This window comes from Mus caroli, chromosome 11 (genome assembly GCF_900094665.2).
Source record: "Mus caroli chromosome 11, CAROLI_EIJ_v1.1, whole genome shotgun sequence".
NCBI classification, from domain to species: Eukaryota; Metazoa; Chordata; class Mammalia; order Rodentia; family Muridae; genus Mus; species Mus caroli.
In genome coordinates, this window is record NC_034580.1 from 58,691,874 (window position 1) to 58,712,797 (window position 20,924).

Consider the following 20,924-nt stretch of genomic DNA (forward strand, 5'->3'; position numbering starts at 1 on the left):
TGCATTAATACTCTGCACCCCACACCCTGACTTGAAGGCCAAATAGCTCCCAGCTGAATCTCCTTCCTCGTAGGCAGAAGAGCGCTGGTGTAGGCGTTATCTCTCCCTAAAACTCCCTAAGTGTCACATGGCCCCACACAGCCCTGACTGGGTCTTTGCTCAGAAATGGCACCGCGAACTCAGGTTCCCTGTCCTTCCCATGTCCACCAAGCCCAAATGGTCTCGGGCACCAGAAATGTGACTTGACAAAATGTTCAAAAAGCAACCGAGCAGTCATTACCTAAAAGCTACACAAAATGGGCACAAACAGAAACATACCAAGTGAAACTAAACTCTCAAACATTGTGTGTGTGCGGGAGCTTCCGAAAATATCTTAGATTCCATTAGGGCAAACTCATTTCAAGATATCTACCAGCTGATAAAATTTTACCAAAAACAGTCACTATAAGGCCATGGGGTTTGGTCTGGGTTTTTTGGTCATTGGTAAATGACAGTCATGTTGACTACATTAATCAGTGGTGTGGGGAGGCACCTTGACTACAAGATGTGAAAACAGAAGGCCGGTGGAGTAGAAGCCATTTGTAGGAGTTTGTGCTATTCCAGAGATTCTGTTCCGTGCCTGTGGGATGACTGCTGTGACCCTGTGGGTAAGTGGGGGCCTGTCAGTCCATGTGAGGCCACCCTCAGTAAACTGGATAAAGAAGCTCTAGGAAGCAGAAACAGTACCAGGCAAAGACCAGCAAAGGGAAACATGGGAGAAACAGAATCAGGAAACCTTGGGTGGGGTGGGGCTGCGGGTGGGGGTGGCAGACAAGAATGTGAATATGACATACAGACATGCCTCAGAGTTAAGGTTCTGCAACATCTCTGCGGTTGACAAACTGAAGGACATGGAGAGAGGATCTGAGTGACACATCCTACTACAATGAGGTGTCCAGATGTATGGATAGTTCTAAAAAGGCTCCATGAAGGCAGAAGCCATGTGTACACGCATGCACGTGCACGCACACGCATGCTGCTAACAGTGTTTCCCTGGCATCTCACAGTAGGAGTGGACTGGACTGGGAATCCCTCTCTACAGCTGTGTGACCAGAAGATGCGCTATTTAACATCTCTGAGCTTTGGCACCCGAATGTGCAAAAGCAGAATAATTCCATCTCTCTGCTGAGTTCCTGGAGAACTAAAGGAGTATTTCAGAGCCACAGTGCTTTAGCGTAACACTTGGAAGGATGTGGTTCTGGAGGTCTGGCCTAGTCAACTCCTCCTTCCTGGCCCTGTGGCTTGTTACCTTGATTTGGGGGCTAGGGGGGTACCTTCTCGTCATCTGGAGAAAGTAATAGCTACCTCATGGGGGTTTCACGAAAATCTAAACCGTCAGTGATCAATAGGCTTAGAGCAGGCATGACTGATGCGTGTCTGATAACATCACTCTGTCTTCGTTATTATCTCGGGTATATGATTCTTAACAGTTTCACTATATAAAAGAATTAAATATTAAAAGTTAAGCATTAAAGAAGTAGGTACTATCTGACTGATTTTTGCCAGAGCACAAAGCTGAAATAAAAAGAGAGACAGCTGTCACATCTTTTTGTTGTTGCTGTTGCTGTTTTGGTAAATATACCCTTCTCAGTAGAACATTCCACAGGTCTAATTTCGAGCCATCATGTTGCCTGAGGCGGTAATCAGAGCACATTTTTTAGAAGTGACAACATAACTTTATTACACAAGACAGAAAGTTTGGTTTCCTGGAGGGGGCAGCTCGTTCCAAGACAAGCCCACTGAGAGTGGCACACAAGCACACTTCGCCTGGCTTAGAGGAAGCTCCTCACAGGCCCGCTGGGTGCTAAAGCCAGATTAACCCACTTTGTTCACTTAGTATACGGTAGCAGCGGGGCCATCAGGCTAAGGTAATCAAGGATTAAGGAGTTCCAGCTCTCAGCTTACTTAGCATGTCTCTGGAAAACGGGTCAGCTCAGACACCGGCTGGGTTTCTTCTCTGTGCTGAGCTCTCTGCAACTGGGCAGCTTATAAGAAATTCAGACTCAAAATAAAAGCAATATGGCCATGTTAAGAGGCAATCCAGTCCCCCAACCCCAGGTGGCTACAGCCACTGGGAATGGGTGTAGAGAAGAGGATGTCTGTCTTCAGAGATTCACTTTGACTTAACATAGACTTTGAAGTCTATCTGCCAGGTGTAGCTCTCAAGACCAGTATGTATTATAGTGTGCGTAGCCCTGAATGGATGACCTGCCCATCTGTTTGACATTTTCCTCAGCTGAACACAGACAGCAAGGATGGTGTCTGCTCTGATAAGGTTTTAGGAAACTGGGAAGCTGATCTTGGTGCCTGGATCAGTACCTTACGGGCACCTGGAAAATGGTACCCAGCACCTTCTGCCAAGATCTTGGCAAGACAGAGCAAGAGTCTCTTCACCCAGAGCACTGGTCACTCAAACAGCTCTTTCCACAGAGGGCAATAGACACAAGGACCTGATCTCAGTGTGCCTGGCTCCACAGCCTTCTTTCAATCCCAGCATCCCTAAAGAGGGTCTGGCGGTAACTGAATAAAAATATCAAGTCATTTGTGAATCAGAAGCCACACATGACCAGTAAAAAGGAACGGTAGATATGTTACAAAGTCCCAAAGTCATAAGTACTTACTGTGCCCAAACACTTGCTACTTTGCTAGAGCATTATAGCTCTAGCATTGACTGGGGGAAACCCTGTCTCCAGACATACCAAATAGGACACTCCTCGAGCTACAGGACTTTGACAGCTGCTGAAATCACGGAGCCAGGGGACCTACTTCTGAGACCGTGAGACTCAATCCCTACTTCTGGAGACTGTGAGAATCTGAGGCTGCTGTCTCCACTGAGCTGGATGCAGGTAGTAGGTAGTCAGGGATGTGTCTCTGTCTTCTCCACCACTAAAAGCCTCCAGAACCCCCTCTGTAGACTTCAGACTTCAAATCTCTATCAGGCTCTGAGATCTGAAAGACCAGGCATTGATCTCCAACATACCCAGCAACAGGTAAGTGAAGGCTCAGAGGCCTGACTCAAATTTGGTCAAGCACTGAACCTTTGTCTCACCAAGCAAGGGAACAGCACCATCTAAGAATATACAGAACTCCTTGCATGGAACTTTCCAGGTGCTTGCAGATTAGTCCCTTCCTTCTACTTAGAGCTGTCCATTCCCGTCACCCCAATCCCATCAGCAGGTTCCAAAACCAAGTTTGGCTTTCCAGGCATTACACACACACACACACACACACACACACACTCCATAACTTTTCTGAGCTCAACAGTAGGGTCAGAGGAGAAAGGACAAGCTTGCAGGCAAGGGCAAGACCTTCCCTCTTGAGCAGGCTGCCTGCCCATCCCAGACATCTCAGAGGCGGCTGCGGCCCCAAGTTGGCCCCCACAAAAGCACATCCCATGGGGTAATTGAGCTGTTCATTACGAAAGCCAGTTTTTCAAATGGATAGTCACAGCTAATAATTATACTGTGCTTTGGAGGCTCACAAAGGAACTTTCACATGCATTATCTGATTTAATCCCTCGCCACAGGCCTTTGAGGTAGGTATGTAATCCCCAATTTACTGATGAAGAAGCTGAGTCGAAAGCAGAGAGGGTGATGCCCAGGTCACAGAGCTGAGACCTCTGGTGCATCCCTTCCCACCCATTGGGATGTCTCCTTTTCAGCGATCCCTGTGTCTGAGCAAGTCGAAGAGTGCACAGAGCTTAGCATGTCTTTCTTTAGACACCTGTGTGCTCACAGGTTAAATACCTCTAGCTCAGAGATTATGATCTTAATGGTAGATACTTAAGTCCCAATCAGATCACTGCTGATCATAATTGCTCAAATAGGAGTCAGATTTCGAAACAAAAAAAGCCTCTTTGGTTCACATATTCCCATTGTTACCTGCAATTTACGGTGCTTGGAAAATCACCAATGAGTCCAGACAGCCCCTGTCCTCCTGCACCACTGGCTCAGCCCCTCCTCTCCTCTTTGTCACCTAGGTGGGAAAATACACTCCGAGAGCACAAACACCTGGCACACATCGTGAATAAGTGCTTGGGAAGCTGAAGGCACAGGCTATCTCAGTTCAAGGCTAAGAAAAAGAGACACTACTCACTCATACATAGATCACAGATGCAAAGGTCCCTTAGGATGGCCTGAGAGACACTGTCTGGGAACCACAGAACAGAAACAGAAGTGACAGAGAGCAGAAAGGATTCGCTCATCTGGTGAAACCTGCAGAGTGAGGGAGGCATGTCACCATATCTTAGGGCCTAGAAATGCCCATGAACTTCCAGGAACACCGGATGCCTAAAAAGAGCTAGATCTCAAAAGCAGCACTCTGCAAGCCAGCTGGGCTTAGAGGGTCATGGAGGCCTTTGACCTTGTGGGAATATTTACAAGAAAGTCATGTGTATCTCACTGCTGGCCAAGTTTACCTCTGGGTGCACATTAGAACCATGGAGGGTGGTTTAACAAGGACTAAATGTCTGGGCTCCACCCAGACAGACTGAATGAACCAGGCCCTGCCTGGGCATGGCTCCAGCACAGGACTCTTTAATGATTCTCCTGTGCAGACAGGATGGGGCATCCTTGGCCTTGGACTCTATCTTGCACGTTGGGTTATTCCCCTCCCCCATTGGCATTTGCACCTAAACAGAGGTGCTGCGTGGATTTTAGAGCTACTATGAAGGTTAAGAGGGAGGCACACACCCAGGACCTACAGCCTGAGGCCTGCTTCAGCTCCATAGTGAATTCCAGGCCTATCTGGGTTTATCATATGATCCTGTCGTCAAAAAAAAATATGTGGGGAGAGGAGGCTGGGGAGACGGACAATTCAGTAGTCCAGAGTGTGCGATGTCCTGGAGAGGACTGAGTTTGAGTCCCACCGCCTGCACCAGGAGGCAGCTCTCAACTGCCTGTAATTCCAGCTTTAAGAGATCCAATGCATTCTTCTAGCCTCTGTGGACACACACATATAAAGTGAAATAAATCTTGTTTTCTAAGTGTGCATAGGACACAATATTGTGAGCAGAAATACAAGTCATTTGGTGAGTCTAAGACTATTTGAGTCCAAGTCCTAGAGGTCAGGAGAACGGAGGGCAGGCCACACTCTCTCAGCTCCCATTGTAACTCACAAGAATGAGATTGTGCTCCTGGTGGTCAGACAAGGTCTCAGACAAGAACAGACAAATACAGTGCGGCTTACTGCAAACAGAAGTGAAGGGTGTTCTGTCTTCAACAGTGCTCTCTCCTCTCTCCCTCTCCCTCTCTCCGACACACAGATCTGACTATGAGTAAATTATAATGAGGCAAACTAAAACTGCAGCCAACGAAGTACATCCTTATTCGTGGGACCAAGAGAAACCAACGGGTATGTCTCTTTCCATTGCCCAGAGTCGGCTCACACAGTGCCAAACTGAAGAAAGAACAAACTCTCCATTGCAGCGCTTCTTGCTTTGCTCAGAGCTGGTGGCTTGAACCCTGTATTTTTTTTTAAGTTCCACAGTATTCAAATGAATGCAGGAATTAGCTACCAGAGCTGGGCATCGTGGCACATGCCTAGAATCCCAGTACTTGGGTAGCAGAGGCAGGAAAACTGTTTCCAGTAGGAGGCCAGTACAGCAGCCCACCAAAAAGGAGAGAGAGATGAGGGAGGAAAGGCTGTTGAGCTGGTTCCACTGTCCCTCTGTTGGTGGTGATGTTAGATGTTAGACCCTGAGCCCAGGATCTTGCCTATGCTAGGTTAAGTTCTCATCACTGACCTGTACTCTAAATCCTCTTTTTATTTTGATACAGACACAAGTCTTCCAGTCTTGTCTTGAACTCGTGATCCTCCTGCCTCAGCTTCCAAAGCCACTGCATTTACAGGCCTGCATGGCCAGACTTGGGTCTTCCTCTCTATTATCCAGGCAGGAAGAGAAAGGTAATGACCAGCCTGGGGTCAGGGTATCAACTCCTCCGTGCCTTTGTCTGAAGTCTGGAGAACTCAGTATAAAAGTGGAGTCTATCACTGCTGCCACGTTTCCCGGGGAAGAGGTTCCCAGTTCACTAGCAACATCCCCAGCCCTAGTAGAACTCCTAAGCTCTGTTGGGAGTAGGTGGTTAAAAACCGAAGCCGGGGGGAATAAAAAATGAGGAATGGACCAGAGGAGTTCCACACAGCCTCTGATTTCCCTGGTTCCAAACACTGCCCTGCTTTTCTTTCTTTGTTCTCATCCCACCCCCTTTAGCAACACCCAGAGTCTGACCATCCAGCAACTGAATTTACTATTTGAATGGGATAACAATGCGGCGAAAAGGAAGATTATTAAAATGGGTGTGCAACCCCCTCGCTGTAGCTCAACACAGCAACAGTCACACAAAACAGCTGATGTGCGGCATTAATGAAATTCAGAGAGAGACAAGGCTGGTGTGGGGAGGTCTGGTCTTCAGTCTGCAGTCTACAGAGAGGAGCTGAGCAATCAGGGGCTATGAAGCCCTCTTCCACTTCCATAGATGATCACTTTCTACCAAGTCATGGAAATACTCCATGTTTTCTGAATGCCAAAGGGAATTTTTTCTTCTTTTAAAAGTTTTACACTTTAAACTTACATTCATGCCCAGGACTAAGCACAGCGGCAGGTGCACAGTTGAAACGCCACCATTACAATCAGGACAGAGCAGCCCTGACGCACCCAAGCTCCCTCTGTTGCCCTTGGCCACCAAGGCTTGGCACCTCCCCTAATACAGGGCCAAAGGCTGACAAGTCCTTGTTTTGATGCCATTCCAGGGAAAATACGGGTAAAATGAGAAAACAGTCACTCAATACTTAGAGATTTCGTTAAATAGGTATCGTTTCGGAAGCATTGAAATTAAGTTGTGATGTGAGTCTCTTCACTTCCAATCGGCATGACCCCTTGGCTATATTCCCAAATTCTCAGGCCTTAGATTTCACATCTGTTAAATTAGCCTGCAGAAGAAGCTAAATGGTTCTGCCCCTTTGGTTCCACAATACTGACCAAAAACTCAAGGCCCAGGCCAGGAAACTGTGATGACCCACCAGCTGTAGCATTTCCCAGAAGCCTCTGACAATTCAGTCACGGGACAGAAGAACCAAGGTTTCTAGGAAGATTGTGGCCCAAAGGAAAAAAAAAACAGCTCCTTGGAATCTGTACAGTCACGGGCAGGTCTCAGCAATGAGGAAGCTGCCATCCAATGGGGGAAAGTAAACCAAGTGTCTTTTTTTTTTTTTTTTTAAATAGCATTTGGTAAACTCATAAACACTAGTAGTGGAGTTGAAACTGTACTGCGATCTAGGGAGGGAGGGATGAGTAGGTGGGGTGTGTCCCAGGGCAGGAAGCCCTCCTAGGACACTAACAGTGGGGTATGGGAAATCCTAGCCAGCTTTCCATTGCTGTGACAATTACCTGAGAGAAACCACTTCCAGGGAAGAAAGGGTCGCTTGGCTCATTATCCCAGAGGTTTTGTATCATGGTCCCTGGGCCCTTATTGTCTTTAGGCTTGTAGCAGGTCAGTGACAAAAGCAGGCACAGCCCCTGTAACTTAACTTCCCTTTACTGGGGTAAGCTACCGAAAGCCCTAACAGCTGCCAACCGAGCAGGAGTGTTTGGGCAGCAGCAGGCAACTGGAGCTCCAGGCAGACACAGTGCACCAAGGCAGTCGAGTCTTCATCACAGGCTGTGCAGGCATGCGCAGTAGCAGGCATGCGCGCTAAAACCCACTGAAAGCCTGCCTGGCAACCCCAAATTCTCTGCTGTGTTTGCACCTGGTGATGCGGTAAGTCACAGTGAGTCAGGAGTGAGCGAACAGCAGTTCCTCCCTTGTCCCCTTCTGTAGGAAGACAGTTCGCAGCCGCAGCTGGGGCTGGGAAAAGAAGCGGAGCTGGGAGTTAGCCTGTGTGCGCTGGGACTGCAGGCTGGGAGAGCGAAAAGTTTAAGCGGAACCGAGATCGCTTCTCCTTTATGGCACACTCCTCCTTCTTCCCAGGGGACTCCATTTGGTAGAGGAGGACGGTGCTATCAGTTGTCAGTGTGGGCCTTCATCTGGGCCTTCTCACTTCCTCAGAGGTCTGGAGCCCACCAACACTGAGCCCCTTCAAAGGGCCACATCTCCATAAGTAACTGTCTCCCTTTGGGGAGATGTTTGCATATCAAAGCACTCCTTTGGGAGAGTTTAAACTAATTTCAAATGAAACTGTAAATAGTCTAGATTTCAGGTCTGGCGGAAGTGATGTCACGATTCTTAAAGAGTTCATGGGTCCTTTCGGTCCTTTCTCTTTTCATTCTTTCTTTCTTTCTTTTTCTTTTTTAAGGTAATGGGTTGGAAAGAAGAGACATGACAAAGGCTGCCTCCCCCCATCCTGGCCCCAACCGCTGCCCAAGGATTTGGCCTCCATTGTCCTGGAGTTTCAATGCTGCTCTGAAAATAAAAGCTTTTCAATGCTGGGGGGTGGGGAGCGAATGAGCATCTCACTGCCCAGGCAGCTGGAGCCCCCTCTCCTCCAGGCCTTTGCCTGGGTCTTAGGCCCTGCTCACAAAGGGGGTGGTTCCTGTTCCGGGAAGGGGCTGGGCCTTGGAGGGGGAGTGAAAAGCTAATGGGCTTTTGTGTTCCAGCTCCAAGCTCCCTGCTTCAGCTTACTGCGCCTCACCAAGGCCTGAGAAGGACAAATCTTGCGAAATTTGAGGGATCTGTGCCCCCGTTTCCTGGAAAAGAAAAGAGACCTTAAAATCATTAGAAAGGCAGAAGTTTTTCTGGCAGGCAGTCTTTGTAGAAAGCAGAAGCAAAAGCAAAAAAAAGAGGCCCAGACAGTGGAGAAGGCAGCTGGAGTTCCAGAAAAAAACTGAATGATCCAGAATCCTACTTGTAGAGTCCCACCACACGATGATTGGTCCCAAGAGTCAGGAGTGCAGATCCAGCCCTGTGCCTTCACCTTCATACTGGATCCAGGCTTAGGCAGTTTCCTGTGGTGTGTGTGTGTGTGTGTGTGTGTGTGTGTGTGTGTGTGTGTGCGTGTGTGCGCGCGAGCGCAGACTCACTCAAGAGCCAATGGAAAATGCTGAGTAAGACCCCACCCCATCTGTCTCCAAAAATTCAGGGAGGGTTAGAAAGCCATTCTCTACACAGTGGCCCACGAGCCTAAGAAAGCCTGGACTTCTGTTCCCATCCTGCCTTGCATCAGACTGGGACCTTGAACCAACCATACCAAGCCTTGGACTCAGTTTTTCCAATGAATACAAATAACTACATTTGAACCAGTGAAACCACTCAGAAGGTGAAAGCATTTGCCCCCAAACTCCATGACCTGAGTTTGGTTCCCAGAGCGGAAGGTAGAAGGAGAGAACTAAGTCCCAGATGTTGTCTTCACAACAACACAAGCAGGAGCATGCGGGCACCTACACATAAGCAACAACAACAACAACAACACACTAACTTTTTAGTAGAATTAACAGATCAGCTTGCAGGTTGTGTAAAGCAACCCTTACAATTACCTTCCCCTGTAGCCAGCATTAAGTTGGCAAGAGCCCGTGAAGGATAAGCAGGAACCATCTGCACTTGATGGTGAACACTTACAAGATGCTCCTCGGGGGCGTAGCACAGACCTCAGGATACATAATCTGGGAGAGTCCAGTGTCAAATATGCCTTAACCTAGGCACCTGACTATAAGCTGTTTAGTTTGAAAGAAAAGTGGTCCAGGTCTGGCTGGCTATTTTTTTTTTCACTTCTGTGAAACAGAAATGTTTGTCCTTCCATTTACTTAACTTCCTTCCTTCCTTTCTTCCTTCCTTCCTTCCTTTCTCCTTTCCCTCCTCCTCTTCCCCCTCCTCCTGTTCCTCCTCCTCTTCTTCCTCTTCCTCCTTCTCCTCCTCCAACATAGTTTGAAAGTAAATGAGCTTTGAAAGCAACAGAAGTCTTTCAAGGATGGGAGAGGTTGGTCTGTCTGCTCTCATTCCTTCTGCTGATTCCTAGCTCCGGGGTGAGGGATGAACAGCTGGAAGGAAACAGACACTGCACAGGTTCGATTCTCAAGTTCAACATCTTGTTTAAGAGTCCTGATTCCCTGCATCCCCTCTCACTGCATACACTCTCTTCTCAGGCCCACCAAGGGCACAAAGATAACTGAGACAGGACCCAGGATGAGGCAGCAGACAAGAGTATGGAGACAGAGGTCCACCAGAGGCTGATGAAAAGTCATGATCCAAGCCATCAGTGCGCTGCCTCCCCCCCCCCCCCCCCCCGCCCCAGCCCTTGCTGTCCCCCACCCCCACCCCGGGAATTAAATAGGAGAGAATGGATAATCCAGCACCCTGCCCCGCCCTCCTCTACTCAGCCAGCAACCCTCCCTCACCAGCCCCTTTCTGTTTATCCACTGACACTCTCCAAGGAAGGCAGGTTCAAGGATGAGGAGGATGCAGTCCGATCCTCTTGTCACAGATTTTAAAGGACCCACGAATATTTTTAAAAACTAAAGAAGTACTTCTAACACAGCAACTCAGGAGCTGTGAACTTGGAAGCACTGCTGACAAGGACCAAGGACCAGCTGCTGCCCCTCATTTTGCCCAACTTCTCTCAGTGTGTTTCCTGGATGGCTTAAAGCTGACGGGGGAGGGGGTGGTAACCCTTAGGCTAACAGCAGTTGGAAACCCCAGCACAGCTCCCCCTGAGGGGAGGGGAGGAAAGACCACTTTTGCTATTGATTAGAAGCTTCCAGAGTCAGCCTTCAGCAGGAGAAAATGGCTCCCCATACTGTCTAGGCTCACTTTTTCATAGTTATAGTCAGCCACGAATAAGCCACAGATCTCTACAGACTCCATTTGGCCTGGTATATTTCACATTGGAGGACAGGAAAAGGGGGAAAACTTTGGTGGCCGAAGCAATTGGTAAATATCGCACAGGATCTGACTATGTCCCGTCGCGGTTACTATAGCCTATGGTGGTGTTGCCTGACTGGTGAATCCTCAGATCAAAATCTTCAGCATCCTTTGTGTTCTAAGAAAGCATCCTCACCCTTCCCACTCCAAGGGAACAAAAGTAGACACAACAAGGAAATCAAGTATGGTTACACAGTTACCAAGGGGACTAAGAATGACAAGAGATTAGCCATTTGCCTTGCACAAGTCTCACTGAAAACTAGCCCAGCAACTTCTTTTTATATCGGCAGCCTATATATCTGGTTTTTTTTTTTTTAATTTCTCTCTTATTGTATTAATCTGGGTGTTTTGCCTGCATATATGACTGAGTACCACTTTCCTGCCTTGGAAGAAAGGTATATTGGACCTTCCCGGGAATGGAATTACAGATATGTGCCAGCATGTGGGTAATGAGAACTGAACTCAGTCCTCTGGAACAATACCCCATGCTCCGAACTGCTGCATCATCTCTCCAGACCCAAACCTGTATGTCTGAGAGCAAAATATTTTACTACAGCTTACAAACTTTCATATTTTGCTTTGTACTTAATTGCACTGAGGATTTTAAAGATGTCAATCTTCTAAATAAGGATCAGTAAGGAAGTCAGCAAAATACCAAGCCAGCACTCGAAAGCTGTCAAGGCGTCAAAAAGCAAGCAGCAAGCTATGCTTACTGCACAGAATGGAAGGTCACGGGGCAGACATGTAAAGAGAATTGAGGGCAACCTGGAAGGATAAATTATCACGGGGGCTCAGCCTCCAACTCTCAACGATGTCACGTTTATGTATCACCACTCCCATTACATTAAGTGACACAATTACATTAAGAGGCCATCGACATTAAGAAGGTCCCAGGCTTGAATGTCAATCAAAAGCAAAGAACAAGTGTGCTCTGAGATCAGAAGATCTAGGCCACTTGTGGGGCATGAGCGAGCAGCCCTTGAGTGTTGGCTGGTAATAAGCTACGGCCCCTGGTTCAAACCCATAAAACACAATGGTTAGTGACAGTGAGGAAGATGGCTCTGGTGAGCAGTCACAGGATGCTCTGTCTCAGTTGTTCTTAACATGAGGTTGCATGTCCAGGCATCCATCAGGCAATGGCAGGCTGAGATAGTCAAGACGTCTGACAGGACCAGCAGCAAGAGAAAAAGCAGGCTACCATTTAAGCACTGTGTCCTCCATGGGAGATGAGTTAGTAAGATGACTTCTGGAAGCCTCTAACACTCATGTGACCTCCCAATGGATTGAGCCCAAAAGGGTGAAACTAAGTTCCCGGTAAAAAGCCACGCTTATGTTGGAGATTGGAGACTGGCTGACTTGAACCTTGGTGTGTGAGAAGTTGAACTGTCACAGATTAAAAGCTGAAACAATCTTGGGCTATCTTTACTCTAATAGCCATTTACCTCTCACCTCTATACTCAAACTGACATTCTCCTGACTATCAGTTAAAACCTATAGAATGTATTAGTGTAGCACACCCCCAGATGCTATCAATCTATCAGATCGATAGCAGACTCCTCCTACAGCTGCCTTTGTGCTGATGTCCCCATGAGTGAATCTGGAAACATATTGATCTGTGACAGTGTTTGTTCTATGACTATAAAAGCATATGTAACCATTTTGATGGTAATCTATGCCAATTGAGGCAACCTGAATTTCTGTTGTTCATAACTCATATTTGTTTCTAAAAAGGAACAGCTTCTCTTTCTCTCCCTCCCTCCCTCTCTCCCTCCCCCCCTCTCTCCCTTTCACCCACCTCTCTCTCCCCTGCTCCCTCTCTTTTGCATCCCTCCCACTCTCAATGACAGGATCCTGTTTTGTAGCCCATGCTGGCTCAGAACTTCCTCCTGCTTTAGCCATCCAGGAGCTGAGTTCACCTGAGAACATTACCCTACCCCCAGCAGGCTCAGAAAACAAACTGTTTCTTACTTCCCGTCCATATTGGGAGGCAGGATGAGGATGCCCTTACCTACCCTGCCCATCCTTGATGACAGACATCTTCTTGAGTGACAAATCTCAAGACCTTGTAAGCCTTTCATGGTGCTTTAAGTATGATTTTCAAATGCTTCCTCCAAGTGAGTGATGAAGTTCCTTTGGTAGTTTTCTCTCCAACTGTTCAGCCTAACTAAGAGCTGTTTCTTCAAGGCATCCTGATGTTCCTTAATCCCCAGAGACCGTCCACCTCCAGGAACAACGTAATGAATCTGAATGCAACCCTTGCTGACTTTAGTAACCGCTCTCTTCCCAGCAAACAGGTGTGCCTCACCATAACCTTTATCGGTCCACTATGACCAGTCCTCAGGGGCTGGGCTGTGTCTTCTTTGCACACTGGCAAACGTAGATGACTGCTAGAGAAATGAAGAGTAAGCAAACGAGCGAGAGGCAGGTAGAACCTGCCTTTGGCCACAGATGGAATGAAAAGTCACACCATGCAGGAGATGAGTGCCATGAAGTGCTACCTCAGGAGGAGACACATGGAGAGGACTTCAAAAAGATTTGAGGTCTTAACCAATTATCAATTCCATGGGTCTGCCAAAGACTAGTTTTTAAATAAATCAATACAGAAGTCCAGAAATGTGTTTGGAATAATAAGAAAACATTAAGAGATGTCTCCACTGGAAAGCTATGCACTGTCAAGATTAGAGACTCGGTGACTTGGGAGTTCTGGAGATCATGAACGTGGAGATGCAGCGCAAGCTTTTCTGGTCCAAGGTCCACGGATCTTCCTTCTCGCCTCTCTATGTCAAGGTTCATCATCCATTTGTAAATTTATGTCAACATCCCCTTACAAGAAGGAAACTCACAAATTCTCTTGGCTTTTTTCCCTTAAAGCAGTAAGACTTGCCTGTTGCCTTCACTAACAATGTGAGATAAAAACCCTTAGCGTGATCTTGGTCTGTCCAACTGGGAAGGAGTGGCAGTCCTGCCTCTTTTCCTACCTCTTTTCTCACTCCTTCTTTCATCCTTCTTTCCCTTTTATTATCCTAGAACAATAAAGTTGGATGAACTTTGAGATTTAGTTGTGTGTGTGTGTGTGTGTGTGTGTGTGTGTGTGTCAGTGGCCAGACTCCCATCTCTACACCAGAACAGTCATCCCAGTCATCCTTTCTTTTGCCCAGACAGGCATCCATCATAGAGGGGGAAAATCATGGCCCTAGAGCTCCTGTCTGGGAAGAACAGAAACGAGGCTCATTAAATATTACAGCAAGCAAGAATGGTGTGCAGCCAAGCATGGTGGTGGTGGTGTGGGTGTGGGTGTGTGTGGGCGTGTGTGTGTGTAAAACCCGAGGCAGGAGGATTTCAAGTTGGAGATAATCCTGAGCTGTTCTCCACAGCAGGACTCTGAACTTGAATAACTGCTGCTCAGTTATCCATGAATGCTGAAAAGATACAGTCACATAAGAGGCACCAAATGTGGTTGATTCTTTCTTCTTTCAAGGTCATATTTTATATGTGTATTTAGACACACACACAGAACACTTTGTGGACCTACCCAGAAAGATATATCAAAATAAATGAAATGCTGTGTGTCTGAAGACAGGGGTGGGGAGCCATTAGGAGTGAAAGTCAACACACTCAAAAGTGACTTTGAAAGAGGGGAAAGCTGGCAAGAGGAAAGCTAAGAGGAAGGCCTAAGGAAACTGATGTGGCACCCGTGTGTGCTCTGATCCACCTAAGGAACAGCCCCCTCTCACTTCCCCAGAACTTTTTAGGGGGGTTGGGGGGGTCATTCAAGAAAGATCAAAAACCAAGAAGATTCAGGGTCTCAACCCACAAGTAAGCCTAGACAGAAATGGACAGCAGACCCGTGCCGTTTAAGATTCTAGTCTATCAAGCTGCTGCTAAGACATTTGGCCATGGTAGGGGTGGGGGGTGGAGAGTGGGGTAGGGGGACGCCTGGTGTGAGCTAGGTATTGACCCTGTAAGCCAGTGATTGCCTCCCTCAGAGAGGCGCCACTGAGCCTCTGGGTTCTCTGGAGTCTGACAAAGCCAAATCTAACTTCTCTCCCCTGGAAATCCACTCCCAAGTCCCTGGCTGAGAACACACTCTAAGCCCATAAGTAAACATTACCTAAAGAAAGGATCAGAGCCCGTTTTTCCTCAGCCCTATTAGCATGTTTGGGAAACAAATCAAACTGAAAGCTCTCCTGGGTTTGCTAAATGCAGAGTAACTTGTCATTCAGAGGTGCCAAGACTCCCAAGTGACAGACAGCCTGGGACCAAGCACAGTATGAAGAGGCCCTGCTCCTAGCCTCCTTATCCAGCATGGGCCCTAGCTCCACAAGGCCCTGGCTTAGTTGTGCCTTCATTTTTGCTGTAACAAAACGCTTGGCAAGAGCAGGTTAAAGAAGAAGGCAAGGTCTGGTTTTGTTCATGGTTTGAGGGTACCGTACATCACAGAGGAAAAGTCACAGCCACTGAAGATCCTGTCAGAAGAACAGAAATGAAATTAAATTAAACTCATTAAATATTACAGTAAGCAAGAAGTACGTGCAGCCACGGATAGTGAAGTACGTCTGGAACCTGCAAGGCAAGTTGGAGGAAATCCTGAGCTATGCCACACGGCAAGACTCTTGCTGGACAAAAGCATGTGGGGTTGGGGGCGGCACTGGGCAGGGAGCAAAAAATGCAAAGAAACAAACAATAGCAACGGAATCCCGTGCCCCTGGACAGTTCCTCAGTGTTTAGGAGTTACAGACCCTGAGAAAGCTAAGAGTCCTCTGTGCAGCAAATAAATGGAAGCTGACCCTCAGCTTCAGGAGTGCACAGACACAGGGTAAGAGCTCCCGATGCCGGCCCACCCACTGGCCACGAGCCTGCTCAAGGTGCTAACAGGCCAGAGTGGACAGAGATGATGGTATTGTCTGGGTTTTCTGATCCCATCCCATAGGGTCCATGGGTTCAGCTCATTCTCTGATATTGGCTGTGAGGTTGAGGCCCTTCATTGTCTTTCATTAAGCTTTGAAAGGGTGGGGTCTAAGCAGTTCAGCCAAACCTCCAAGACACCGACCTGCACGATGCTCAAAGTCCCCGCTACAGAACCACAGCAACTTGCCTCTGGTAAGGAAGAGGCAGCCTTGCCCTACATCAGCCATGTTACCATGGAGCCCTGCAGATGGAGCAAGCAAAGGATGGGGACACAAGGGGACCCTCTGGTGCTTTACATCTAAAGGAGGGGGCAAAGTAGCTTAGGGAGGAGAAGCCTCTGGATCCCAAGCTTTATACAGGGCAACAGGGAAGCAGGAATGCAGACTCTAGACAGCTGAATTTCTAGGGTCATGTCCATCCCGAGGCTATGGTCCCCACCGCCCACCCCCACGTGGTGGTAATCTCAGATGGTTAAGGAGCTAGAAGGGAAGCCAACCTATGGGATCAACATGTGCAAATATCATCACCATTGCTCTCTGACCCATCCATTAACGCCAACCTCCTTTGGAAAGAGTTCGGTCTCTGTCCTCCCTGCCTGCCAGTCAAACCTGAAAAGGTCCGGTTTCAAATTAATGTTGTTTGCAATGATACGAACCACATCTTTATTATATGGAACTATATGTTCGTATCCGTGAGACACCATATATGAAGTGGTATGGACATACAACAGGGGTTGGTTATTAACAAGCTACCTATGTAACTGGAGTCCCACGTGGCCTCAGAGGGTCCCAGATACCATCCAGGTGATAAGTGTACTCAGATGTTGGTTGACACAGAGGGTGTGATGGCATAACGGACCATTGTGTGTGAGGAAAGCAGATTAATTTAGGAAGCAGAAGTGAAACCTTCCCTAAAGCCAGTCGTCACAAAGCTAAAAGCCCACTTCTTTGCCTTCCCCAGCTCCGCCGAGCCCGCTTTACAGAGCAGGCATTCAGTCTTTTCTCAAGTGTATCACAGTCCTACAGAAGGAAAGCACTTGCCCAAATGTTGAGACCGAATTTCAGGCCAGAATTGCTCAATGCTGGCTTGGCTGGGGACAAATGCTTCCGAAATAAAGAGCTGGAGGAGTTTCACAGGCCAGGCAGGCTGGCTGGGCAGAGGAGCTGGCCTGAGGCTCTCTGTGTCCTAGGCTCTCCTCCCTTCCACTCAACCCCAGCTGTGAAAGGAAGAAAGAGGTCCAAAAGCTAAGGCCAGAAGCCAGAGCTCGGTGGGTCTTTAGAAGAGGGGAGAGTCAGGAAGCTGTGTCAGACTGCCTGGGCCCACTCACACCAGGAACAAACGGCTAATAAATCAGGCCTGCTAAGTCACTGAGGCAAGGAGTGAGAGGCCATCCCATAGGCTGGCTCTCCTTCTAGCTCATTAACCATCTGAGATTACCACCAAATGGGCAAGGGGGTGGCCTCTGAGCTGAAAATTGAATTAGCCTAGCTATAAACCAGACAGTGGATTTGTCTGTTGAGTCAGTGATTGGGGGGGGACAGACCCCAGCCACTGGCTAGGTCTCTATAATTTCTTGTCCCCTGGCCCAGCCTCTCCTTTGGTGGTCAGATAAAAGGGCACAGCAACACAGTTTACAGTGTGCAAAAGACTGAAGAGGGTTTTTTGTTGTTGCTGCTGTGTTTTGAGATGGAGTTTGTACTAAGTAGCCTCAAGCCGAGATCCTCCTGCTTGCCTACCAAGTGCTGGGAGTTTAGGTGTGCACTACACAGTCTTTCCTAGAGTTGACATCTTAATGACGTTTGGCAACTGAGGCCTGAAGTTGATGGCTCATGCCTACAGTATACTTGGCTAGCATGTACAAGGACCCGGGTTCAATGCTCAGGAAGAAGTTTGACAATGAGGGGGATGAAAATGAAGGAGTGTTGAGATCAGAAAGGAAGAAGGAACCAAAAGGGTGGGGTTGTTGGAAATAAGGAGCCAATGAGGATAGAATCAGCCATATAGCCCTCATCCCTGGCCCCTGGAACGGGGAGGGGGTTGACCACATCCTCAGACAGATGGCTACCTACAGGTCCACCCATTGACTGCCGAATGGGTACCCTGGCTCCAGCATCCCCCTCTTCAGCATCCAGGAATGCTGTGTGGAGAGTCTGCAGCTGCTTCAGCTGCAGGTCTCTCTTGGAAGTAGAATTTCTAATTACAGGGCTTTCCTTTAATGACAGACTCTACCCCAACAACCAGCAGCCACTTTGAGGATGTACACCCTCTCCCTCATCATGAAGGCGCTCTAGCAATGGCCTTTGATTCTAGGCGCCATCTTCTCTGCTCGCAGTCCTTGCTGAAAACTGTTCAACAGAATTGTAATTTTGGCTTCTGGGATGAAATACTTGGGGCACGGGCATGGAAGCACAGGATAGCGCTCATTAGTCGTTCATCATTGTGACCAAACACCTGATAAGAAGCACCCTGAGAGTGGAAGGACTTAACAAGGCACAGAGTTCTACTGAGGGAAAGGCAGACAGCATCATCATGATAGGAGTGTATAGGCGGGAACCCTCACCTCAACTATTGGCAAAAGCATGCTAGTCAGGACAAACAAAAAGCAAGTGCCCGATACACTGCAGAGTATATCAAACTGCATCTGTCTTAGTTCTGTGACTGTGATAAAAAAAACTACCCCGAACAAACTGAAGGGAGAAAGTACTTCTGTGGGTTGTAGTTTCAGAGAGATACAATCTATCACGGCAAGAAAGATATGGTGGCGGAAACAGGAAGTTGCCTGGGTCCCAGAGCAGTCACAGGAAGTACAGTGTGAACAGGAAGGGCAGCCTGCTGAAGAAGGTTCAGGACCTTCCAGGCAGCACCAGCTGTGAACAACCATTTAAAGCTGTGTGCAGGTGGAGAGCATCTCCCATCCAAACACAAGAGCAACTCCAAAGAGCAAAACCCAAAGCAGGAAGCATCCAAATAACAAAACAAATGCTTTCTGAAGACCCCCTCATGCCTTCTTCCTGCTACCTGGTTCCATCGCTGGTCCCCATGACAGTCCTCAGACAGAAAGATCTCTAGAAGTTATTCTATGGGGAAGGAGAAGCAGAGGGGTTTTAGAACCGGGGCAAAATCCCAATTAAGTCCAAGTCAAAGCACAATTGACACGTGGGCATCAAGTAGAACAAATTTTTGGGTGTTTTTTTTTTTTTGCGTAAACTTATTATTAAGAAAAACTTGAGAATAAATAAACAAATCACACACTATAGCTAACCAGACCCAAAGTCTATAAAACCTAATGAACATATATTCGGTTAGAACAGCATCCACAGCAGAATGTTGTGAAGTTCCACGTTAAACTTTACTCTTTCAGGGCTGGAGAGATGACTCAGCGGTTAAGAGCACTGGCCGCTCTTCCCGAGGTCCTGAGTTCAACTCCCAGCAACCACATGGCGGCTCACAACCATCTGTAATGAGGTCCGATGCCCTCTTCTGGTGTGTCTGAAGACAGAGACAGTGTACTCGTGTGTGTGTGTGTGTGTGTGTGTGTGTGTGTGTGTGTGTAAAATAAATAAATCTTTTAAAAAAATCAAAACAAACAAAAAAACTTCACACTTTCAGTGTCAAATATATCTTATGCACTTACCCACCACTCCACACTAAAACCCCCTCCACAGAGTTAGAAGAAGAAAAACAATTAGCTTTCTATCCTCTTCATAACTGGTGTCTGTCACCTGTGCTCATCTAAGGCCTCCCTCATCTCCTTACATAAGGAGATATATAGTAGGCTGCCCAGGCACTCCCTGTTCTTTATTCAGAACACAAAATCCTCAGGAGCCTGTTTTGGGGTTTCCAGCTGCATGACTGACAGTAAGTCTACCCTGTAACTCACTGCCCGACTTCCTCCCAGGTCCCAAGGAAATAGAAGAGGGGCATCAAATGTCCCCCAAACAGACATGGAACTTTAGAGGGCGAGAAACGAGATAAGCATGCAAAGCTAGCCAAGGACCAGCCAACAGGATCCCACTGTGCCAGGCTGCTCACTCTCTGCCCTTTGGACTGGCTCTGCCAAATGCCTGCCTCTGAGCTGTGGGGTGGGCATTCTGGCAGGTTCGAGACTGTCACTAAGTGGGAGGAGCCTACCCGAGACAGTGAGCCAGGAGATAAGGTGATCCCAGCAGGCTGAAATTCAGACACCCCTGAAACCTAAGTGTACATCAGCAGTAATCAACCCCAAGTTCTTCAGCTAAAAGGTCCCACCTGCCTCCTGTCCTAATGACACCTAATCCAGAGGGCTCCTCTGTTTCTGGTGCTGTGGGTCTCAGGGTGCCTTTCAGTATCTCTGTGGCTGCAAACACAAAGACAGAACATGTGCTCTCCTCTTCTTCCTCCTCCTCCTCCTCTTCTTCCTCCTCTTCCCCCTTTTCCTCCCCCTCCTCCTTTTAAAGTTACTGGCTTTGTTTCCAGCCCCAGGCTGCTGATGTTTCTACCAGTTGTTCACATTATTTAGTGAAGACTTCAGTGCTGCATCCAGGAACAACAATGATCTTGGGGTCAGGACAAAACACACACAGACCGCAGGAGTACAGAGCTGAGCAGGTCAGAGACTAGCTCCATCTTTTCCAATACAGGCAAATATCCTGCTCTGCAAAAACCACCAGGACTCACAAGATTCGCCTTTGAAAGCAGACCTAAGCTGCTCCGTGGAAGCCGAACCTGCAATTAGCCTGCTCAGGGGAACAACAGGCAGGGGAGGCCTGCTGAAGAAGCTGGTGGCAAGACCCGACTTGAAACACTCACTAGCAAGACTGCTTCCCACTCCTCATCCTTTTCCACTTCCTAATCCTGCCTTTGATTTACAGTCGATTGCTTCTCCTTCTTTATTGTTCATTTCATAGCAAACATCTTGGAGGATGCAGCCCTATTAGGTCTGAGCAGACACCCCAGGAGATAGATTTATATATGGGATTTGATTCAACCAAATCCAGGTTCCTAGAGTAAAGATGGAGGGAAGGGGAGGCAAAAGCAGAGACAGAGAACAAAGATCAGGAGGTCAAATAAGCTCAAGAGATCAGGAGGTCAAATGCTCAGAGGTTTGCTCCACCAACACACTCCAAATCGGCATCCAAACCATCACTT

At 47.8% G+C, this 20,924-nt stretch overlaps 1 protein-coding gene across 1 annotated transcript in view; it reads right to left on the reverse strand.

The window, feature by feature from the left end:
• Positions 1–20,924, reverse strand: part of Hs3st3b1 (heparan sulfate-glucosamine 3-sulfotransferase 3B1) — a 35,073-nt gene that overhangs the window by 4,109 nt on the left and 10,040 nt on the right. The window lies entirely within an intron of this gene.